We start from the raw sequence: 10,362 nt of genomic DNA, 5'->3' as shown, positions 1-10,362 counted from the left end.
AAATGTTAAAAAAAAAAAAAAAGAACATATTCCAAAACACTCAATATAAGTTGTCTTTGTCCTTTTTCTGTTACTATATCAAAATACCTGGAGCTAGCTATTTTATAAAGACAGGAAACCTATTTGGCTTATTGTTATAGAGGCTGAAAGTAAAAAAAAAAAAAAAATACAGTGGCAATCTGTATGAAGAAAGCCTTATGGCACATGATATCACAGTGATGGGAAGGCATTTGCAAAAGTCACATGGCAAGACCGGAAACCAGAGAACAGGGAAGAGGCAATCTTGCTCTTCTGGAAGAACTCCACTGCAGATCTGACTAGAATCCTGCAAGCTCTACTTTAATTCCCTTTGGGGGAAAGGCTCCGAATGACCTACCTTGCTTTGCCTCCCCACTTTACCACACTAAGGACCAGGCTTCCAGCTGATGAAATCGTGGACACTCTTAGGCCACATCTGTTTTCTCCAAACTACTGCTATAAAATATTACTTTTTTTTTGTGGCTGGCTCAGCCCACCCTGGGGGAGGGACTGGCATGGCATGTGTGTGTTGGGGGAGGGGGGACCAAACCATGGCACTTTAGACCAGTGAGCTATCTTGCCGGTCCCAAATATTACTTTTCTTGAAATGGACAAAGCTTAGTTACAGCCTTAAGATAATTCAAATGAATCCAGTGGCCAGTCCTAACTTGTGTCTTTTCATTATACATTAAAAACTTAAAAAAAAAAAAAAAAAAAAGAACTTCTTTAATGCCATATTCTGGAGGGAACTATGAAGAACAAAAAAGAAAAAAAAAAACTCCATAAAACTTGTCATATTAGAAATACTAGAAGAGATCAGAAGGAAAAAAACGACTTGTAAATCATCTGACTCTGGTAATCCATTCTAGGTATCTTCCCTAAAGAGTTAAAGACATAACGATACGCGCACATTCACTGTTATGGTTTATGTGTAGCTGTTCCCTCAAAGCCTCATGCAGTCACTGTGGCAGGCTTCTAGAGTTCCAATGCCGTGATTATGCTGTGAGTGCTACACCCACCCTGGGGTGGGTAATCTGCATACTGTGTAAGGAGGTGACACAGGCTCCCTAGCTGCTTTAGCAGCTGCTCCTCCCTTTGCTCTGTGCTCTTTTCTGCTTCAATGAACTGCTGCCCTCTGCCATGTGCCACTCCAGCTGAGTATGGACTGAACTGGGAGCTAAATAAAGCTTTCCTTCCCTCATTTGGGGCATCAGGTATTTTGTCCCAGCAATGAGGAAAAAATAACTGAGACACTCATGTTTACAGCAACACAGCGCCTAACAGCTAAGCCTTGGAAGCGGCCTATACAACCATCAGCAGATGAATGGATAAAGAAAATCTGGCATCTAACACATGACAGTGTACTTCTCTGCCACAAAGAAAGATCAATTTCAGTCATACACAGGAAAACAAATGTATCTTTTTTTTTCTTTAGAATTTTTTTTTAAATTAATTTATTTATTTGTGTGTGTGTGTGTGGCCAGCTCAGCCCACCAGGGGGCGGGGCTGGCTGGCATGTGGTGCTGGGGGATTGAACCGCGGTCCCTGTGCTTTGCTAAGCTTGTTCTAAGTAGATGCTTTAGACCACTGAGCCATCTCTCCAGCCCCAACAAATGTATCTTGAGAGCATAACATTAAGTGAAATAAACCACACACATGAGCAACATCAAGTATCATATGGCTTCTCTAATGTGAGAAATCTAAAACATAAAGAACAAAATAATAGATAAGAAATAAAGAGCTAGATCTTTTGCAAAAGAGTTGGGGACCAAGAGATGGGAAGAGAAAGGGGATTTAAAAGAAAAAAGGTTAAAATTCTTTTAATTTTAGGGCAATGCGGTGCACATCTGAGCCCTTGATCCCAGCACTTGAGAGGTCCAGGAACAACCTGACTACACAGTGGGCTCAAGGCCAGCCTGAACTACCTAGTAAAGCCCTGTCTCAAAACACGAAACAAAACAGATATGTTATGCACATATACCAACTTTCTATGAGAAAGATAAATTACTATATAATACAAACACACACCAATAAAATTTTTAAGAAAGAAAGTATCCTATGAACATTGAAAGAAGTGAAGTTCCTATTATAAATGATGACTTTTAACTCTTAACTATCCATTTCAACCAATTTATGAGATTTCAGGCTAGGTGTGGCGGTGCACACCTGTAAGCGCATCACTTGGGAAGCTGAGGCAAAAGGATTGCCGAGTTTGAGGTCAGCCTGGACCAGACAGGGTATTCAACACTAATCTGAACTGCATAGTGGGACCCTAGTTTTTAAAAAAAGTTCAACCAGTACAGATTGCAGTGCTAAAGAACTTGAATGAATACGGTATGTAAAGTTAAGGAAGTCAAACATGCCCAATATGTTCCTTAGAAATGACAATATTCTTAATAAATACTCTGTATTCTTGGTACAGCTCTTCAGTCTGGGCTGGTTGGATCTGCTTAGGCTGAACATGCCATTTCTTTTAATGATTAAATTCACCATTAGCTAATGCCCTAAAAGGTAAGAAAGTATGTAGTTTCCAATATCCTGTTTTCAACGTGGTAACTTAGTACACAAGTACTGGTCATTTTGAGGATCACTGGTTTACTATAACATGGTGCACAGGAAGTATAAATCTTCAAAATAAAGTAATATAATAGGAGGTGATGTAACATTTACACAAAAATCCTGCTTTATACAGCTTACATGGGACTGAAAACAAAAAATTCTGAAAGAAAAGAGTAGGCCTTGCTAGGCATGGAGACACATATGTGCAATCCCAGGACTGGGAAGCCAGGGACAGGAAGAGTGCAAGCTTGAGTCCGGGCAACTTAGCAGGAGCACGTCTTAATCAAAATAAAACCCCAAAAACACAAACAACAAAACTGGGAGTTGGGGAGTAGGTGAGAGATGTGATAGGTTCAGGAAGGAAGGAAAGGAGGAAGGCAGAGGGGGAGGACAAACATATCTTAAAGTAAGATGCATACCCCAGAAAAGATCAGACGGGGCAGGACAAAAAGCATACCATTGAAGTTTTAATACTTAAAGAGAATTTTAAAAATCACTTCAATTTCATGGACATTTAGTTTATACCTACATTTCTCTAGTATTTGCCAACCATAAGACAGTCCTAAAAAACTGTGTGTAGAAAAGTACTCTATTCAATTTTATAATCCAGTTCATTGCCAAAGCACATACAAATCAAATAGCATTATTATAAAGTGCTGTTTTGGTAGCTGAGAAAAACCTGCATGACATACTTGTATTAAAGGATTAATTAACAAGAGTTGGGGCCAGGTGTGGTAGTGCACATCTATAATCTCAGCACTTGTGAAGCAGAGGCAGGAGAAGTGCTGCAAGTTCAAGGTCAGCCTGGGCCACACAGCGAGTTCAAGGTCAGCCTGGACTACACAGAAACACCCCCTTCAAAAAAAAAAAAAAAAAAGAAAGGAAGGAAGAGTCCTGGCCTGTAAGGAAATATTCTAGTTTGGCTGCTATAGTAGAAAGTATAGAGATTTGGTGATTGGGATATGGCTCAGTGGCCTACCTGTTAAGCTCGAGGTTCTGAGTTCTATTTTCAGCACACACGAAAGTATAGAGATTTGTCTGTATAGTTTCATTCAACTCAGACCAAGATAGATCCTTCCCAAATTAAATAATCAGCTCCTGTTTATTACTCTTAGATATCATACAATCTTTTGGCTTTAAATTAGAAAAGCTTGGGGCCGGGGAGATGGCTCAATAGAATAAGTGCTTCCCTGGCAAGCACAAAGTCCTGAGTTCAATCCCTGGCTCTGCCAAAATAAATAAATAAATAAATAAATAAATAAATAAAGCTTAAGTCAAGTTAAAACAAACACCTGGCAAGCCTAAGACCTACTGTTTTCTCTAGAGAAAGCATTGAATCAAACTTTAACAAAAAACTAAAACAAAAACACAAGACCACAGTGATTTTCTTAAAGAAAAGGAGAAAGACTTGCGCGATTTTTCAACGTACTATCACAAATAACAGAAGAAAAATAAGGAATACTGCTGTAGGTTAACAACTGATTGTAATCCTTCCAGATGCATCTGTCTGTACTGCCTGCGCGCGCAGTGTTACACTCCCTCTCCTTTACAACTCCCTAGAAGAACTCAGTAACTCAGTTTCAAACAGAAAGGATTTGATCAGGTTGTGACCTGCAACAACATGAATTATAAAGTCATAAAATGAGAAAATCAGATATTGAGCTGGTCAGTGACAGAGGGCTTGCCTTGGATGCTTGAGGCCCTGAATTCAAACCACACCAAGAGGAAGGATGTGATAAGAAAGGAGGAAAGGGGAGAAGGAAAAGGATAAAAAAAACCCTGTAAAATATTTAGCACAGGGGGCCGGGGAGATGGCTCAGTAGGATAAGCGCTTGACTGACAAATGAAAGGATCTGAGTTCAATCCCTGGTTCCGCCATAAATAAATAAATAAAATAAAATAAAATATTTAGCACAGTGCCTGGCACATAGTGAAAGCTCAATGTCCAAAACATCAGGTTTACTAAAAATCCCACCCATTCTTTTTGCCTACTTGGAACTTCCCTTGCCTTACCAATTCAGGCCAGACACTCATTATCATCAATCACCTAATTTTAACTTCTCAATAAAATTATTTTTTAAAAATCATCTAATTTTAGAAGGTTAAACATCTTCTCACAAAGCACCTGCTTAGGCAGTCAGTGGAACTGGGGTCAGATCTCCAGCGAGCTGCGCAGGTCCTGGCCCCCGGGTGCCCTGAAAGGGCAACTGAGACTGGATGTGATAGTGCTCCCCTGCAATCCCAGTGCTTGGGAGGATGAAAATAGGAGAATCACTACGAGTCCAAACTGTGTAGTGAGACCCTGCCCTAAATACATTTATAAAAATAATAATCTCACACTTCTTGTGCACCTAAGGCACATGCTGTACCAAATACGTGTCTATCCCAGGCGAGGAATGGGTAGCAAGTGAACAGAAGCAGCAGCCAGAGGGGCTCACTCTTGTGCGACTGCAGCAACCGCAGCAAGGTCAAGTGCAGGGCAGAGGTGGCAGCACTGAGCATCATCCAGAGCCAGCAGAGTCACTCGGGCAGGCGGTGGCATCCCCGTGGGAATGGTTATGCAATGTGATTCTGGACACTGCTTCTGGTTGTGTAGCTCGCAATCTCAATCTCTACTGCCTGCAACAAATTGATGAGCTACTGAGTTCTAGTCAATGTTCTTTTAAAACAGGACATATTTGAATTGGTTTTTACATGACGATAGCTTTAAAAAGAAAAAAAAAGTATACTTTATTTCAGTTGGTTTGTACTATCTTCACAAATTCTGACTGACACACTGGGTAGGAGTAAAATCCATTTTCACCCATCCCAATCCTATTCTCCTACAGGAGAGAAGAGATTATTTTCAGTCTGTCAAAAGACAGACAAAACATTACTGCCCAAATTTAACCTTTGAGTTTATCCTAGGATTCCTGGAAACTTTATGTTAAAAGAACCCTATCAAGGAGAAGTGATGACACAGGAAAATATGCAGAGTAGTTTTCCTGGAGGAAACACAAATTCCAGCATGCCTGAAGAACCCAGTATTCACAACAGCTCTCTTCCCAGCACAAGCTTCTCACCTGAAGTCTCTGTCAAGGAGTCACCTCTATGAGTCATTAAGGCCAAACTTCCGAAAAGTACCCAGGGTACTCATAAACAGTCCTCTTTGTTTTAACTAATAATCGGTGAAACATGTGCATAGCAAACAATTCATCTTTCTGCTAGACCAGTGCACAGCGAGTCAGCACCTGACTTCTAGAGGCTCATCCTCCTCCTCCACCCATTTCTCTGCAGGTCTCTTAACACTTTTTCCAGTGTTTAAAATGTCAAAGCTTCCATCTGGTCATTTTATTACTTGTCAGTACAAATGTGATACAAGATTTGTGAGAAGAGCAAAATTAGAAGATTAAATATAGCTCTGTTAAAATCTCAGGGGCCAGTTACCACACAGCCTGAGTGTCCAGCATTTTGGACTGCCAAGGCTGCATTGACTGAAGGGGATCTCTTTGGGCCACTTATATGTAATACAGTTAATATTTATAAGGGACAAAATTTATATCTTTATTATAACATTTTTTAAAAAGGGGCAAATTACACATAAAGTTTGTACTTGAGAACCAGGCAATGAAGTCATACAAAAATCGCTAAATATCACATTAATAAACTTACGATGTTGGGCGTGGTAGTGCACACCTGTAGTCCAGCACTTGAGAGACTGAGGCAGGATGATCACCAAAAATGCAAGGCTAGTCTAGACTACAAAGTGAGTTCAGGATCAGCCTGAACTCAATAGCAAAGCTCTGCCTCAAAAAGACAAAAAAACAAATTCATCAATTAATTAATTGATTTATGATCTTGCTGGGCCATGGGTTGGCCACTTCTGCCATACAGACTTGAAACTACAGTAGTCCTCCTTTAGGAACGGATTCAGTTTTCATGATTTCAGTTATCTATGGTCAACCACTGTCAGAAAATAAGTATTAAATGGAAAAATCTAGAAATACTTATAATTAATTGTGGTTTTTGGTCCTGAGGATTAATTCAGGACATTTTGCATGCTTAAGATGGACTCTACCACTGAGCTACACTCCAAGCTCAGTGACATCTAGGTCTTAAACAGTTATGTTGGGCTGGGGAAATGGCTCAGTGGAATAAGCACTTTTCTGGCAAGCGCAAGGGCCTGAGTTCAATCCTCTGTTCTGCAAAAACAAAACAGTTATGCTTACAGATTAACATTTATAAAAAAGAACCAAGCATTTGAAATGCACACTGATGTCTAACACATGCCTACTATACAAAAAAAAAAAAAAAAAAAACTTTAAGAAAAAACAATTTTGGCAGCTATGTGAGGCTGGTGAAAAGTCATAGTAGAAGGTTCCTAAAAAATCCCATTTTAGAGCTATATTACAGGAGTTGATTTGTAAGGCTTTGGAGTTCAGCAACTTACCCAAGACTTCTATCTTCTCCTTCCTGAGTGATAATCATTAAAACACCCTGTATCATTCTTCAAATAAGTCAAAGTGAACTTAACTAAATACCACATGGCATTATTTCTGAACTTAAAAAAATACTAAACCCAAGGCAAATTATTACAAAATCCAACTGTTCATATTCTTTTTAGTATAAAATTCTGAGTGATAATTCCTTAAAACCCTGGAGGGCTGGCCAAACAGCTCAGCGGATTAAAGCACCTGCTTAGGCAGATTCAGGCGCCAGGAGTTCAATCCCCTGCCTGCCATGCCAGCCCTGCCTCCAGGGTGCACTGAGACTCACTGAGACTGGGCGTGGTGGTGCATGCCTGTAATCCCAGCACTTGGGAGGTTGTAAACAGGAGAATCACTACGAGTCCGATCTACGCAGTGAGACCCTGTGTACCCTGTACACCCTGTCCTACATAAAAAAATATAATAAAATAAAACCCTGGACTTACTGATGTCAAAAAAGTAAACAAGTAAAAACATTTTACAGTGTCCATAAATTCATTTCCATGAAACTCCTTGAATGTGCTTACTTTACAGTGTAGTAAACAGCAGGATTTTTTTTTTAATGCAAAGGAATAAAAGGAAAAGTTCATCCAAAATCTAACTCTTCTTTAAATAAGACATGTCCACATCAGCCTTAAAAATTAACTATATTTGTGTTTTATGAGAGATCTAAAAAATGCAGTACTAGCCAGGCATGGTGGCTCATGCCTGTAATCGCAGCCCTTTGGAGGTTGAGGCTGGAAGCCCACTTCAAGTCTGAGACCAGCCTGGGCTACAAAGTGCACTCAAGGCCAGATGAACTGCACAGTGAGACCCTGTCTCAAAAAAAAAAAAAAAAAAAGAAAGAAAGAAAACAGTACTAAAAAAGACCTGCAGCTACTTTTGAATTACTACTCTATCACAAGGAGTAATTACACTATGAAGTAATAGGAGCAGCCAATACACTAAAAATAAAAATGAAGCTAACAAACTCCTATTAAAATAAGGTGCCGCAGGGCAGGGGAGATAGCTCGGTGACATAAGCACCTGCCTGGCAAGTGCAGGGTCCTGAGTTCGATCTCCAGTACTAAATAAATAAAACAAAACAAGGTGCAAGAACAAAAAATACATGAAACCCAAATAAGAACAGCACAGACATAAGAAGGTTTACAGCAATAGTGGCAAATCTAAACAAAGCAGTCAGGCTCAGGATGCTGTGGTTCGATCCCCAGATCCTCAAGCCAAACCAGACCTGCCCTGAAGGCGTCATGAGGTGACCAAAAAAAAAAAAAAAAAAAAAAAGTGGCAAACCTAAGATACATGTTCTACAATTTCTCCTCCTTCAAATCTGACAGGCACAGATAGCAGGTGACTGCTCTGTGGAGTCTACAAAGGCCTAAGAAACCTCAGATGGCTTTTCTAACGGAGTTGTCAGGCCAAGTAACACCTTGCCATCTCTGGTTTTAGTTAGAAAAGATCAGGACTGTGGACAAAGTCCACTAATGACAGAATAGGACAAAAACTATAACAATTGTTCTCACTCTATGGGGGGGAGGATGACCCTGACTTTTTTGTTTTGTTTTGTTTTAATGTTTTGGAACAGGGTCGCACTATGCAGCTCTGCCTCATAGTGATCTTCCTGTCTCAGCCACCCCAGCACTGGGATTACAGGCATGTGCTACCACGTCCAGTCTCGTGGCCAGCTCTTCATGCTATCTCGCCAGCCCTATGACGCTGAGGTTTACAAAATTTTAAACAAGCTAGGGTCATTTATATAGCAAGTATGTAGCACTGTACATTATTTCTCCCAGTTTAAGTTATTATCTAAACGCCATAAACTATTATCATCCACAGAGATAATTTCAGAACATGTTCATAACTTCAAAGTGCTAAATACTTCAAGTCCTAACTAGATTTGTCATTTCACTTTGATTTTTCCCTGACAGGTTTTAATGCTACACAGAAGGCCATGCCTCCATAAAGAGATTCACCAGAAGATAACATAGGGCTTAACACTTTAGAAGTACTCAAGTAATCTCACAACAGCACATTGTAGACATTATCTCTAGTTTACAAGCAAGGAAACTGAAGCACAGAAAGGTAAGCAGTAGTTTTCTTATTTCTATGAAGTATTCTGTTCAATTACACTTTGTTACCACATCATGCTGACTCAGCAATAAGCAAAAGCATTTGACACAATTTTGGGCACAGCCTTTTATGGGCATTAGTGATTAAGAACATAGTCATAATATGTTTGCCAGAAAGATGTCCAGTCAATCTAGATAACTTACTCCTTTACTAAATCATATTATTATCTATCATGGCCTTCCAAACTATATGAGAATGTGCAAGTGTTCTCCAAACCTTCTGAAGACAGCCTAAGAATACTAGACAGCAACAGACCATGTAATGTAGACATCCGGTGTAGACAGGCAGCTCTAACAAAGTATAAAATGGTGGTCAAGACACAGAATACAGTTGCACAGAAAGAAGAGGGAATGTCAACTACATCTTCTTTTTTGAGATAGTCTTACTATATAACTCAAGTTGGCCTTGAACTAACTGTAGCCCAGGCTGGCCTTGAATTTGTGGTGACCCTCCTGCCTTACCCTCCCAAGTGCTGAGAATAGTACAGGCCTGCAGCACCATGCCTGGCATCAACTATACCTCGAGTAACAGACCATTACGCTCTTAGTCTCTCCAAAATCCACCCTCCATACCAATGCCTGGTCTTAATCTCATGAAAAGTGCTACAGCAGAAGCATAGAATGTGGTTTAGCATCACGGCAGAATTTCATGTGGGCTGGAGGAGTGGCGGGACTTGGGCTGTGTCCTATGATGTGTCCAGTCAACCAAACCCCTGTCAAGATAACAGGAACCAATGAAAAGAAGGAGCTTAATTTGAAAGTTAATGTTGCTATGAAACTTCCTCTAACATATCTGTAAGTTCCTAATAAATTTTCTTTTCTGTTTTAGAAGGGGCTGGTCTCAGGAACGGATTAGATGTCTTGAATTAATCAGTGAGTGCCAGGTCAAATACAGGCTAATAATATTTGCTAATGTTTACTGAAGACATATAGACCAGGAACTGTGCAAGCAGATACTGTATAAACATTATCTTATTAAATCATCTCAACCTCAGGAGAAGATACTATTTAATATACACCACTTGGGATTATTGAGAACTATTCCTTACAACATATAGTAACAGAAATGTTAGGAAATTCAAGTTTACAATAACTGAACCGTTTTCGGAAGATCAGATGTACAGTAGTTTTAGGGGAATGAGTTACGCTTGGCTTCAGGCTGAGAGAGCCTAGATTTATCTGCTCTGTACTGG

This window comes from Octodon degus, unplaced genomic scaffold, assembly GCF_000260255.1.
Source record: "Octodon degus isolate 3935 unplaced genomic scaffold, OctDeg1.0 scaffold00047, whole genome shotgun sequence".
Classification (NCBI taxonomy): Eukaryota; Metazoa; Chordata; class Mammalia; order Rodentia; family Octodontidae; genus Octodon; species Octodon degus.
Note: the sequence above shows the minus strand (reverse complement) of the source record.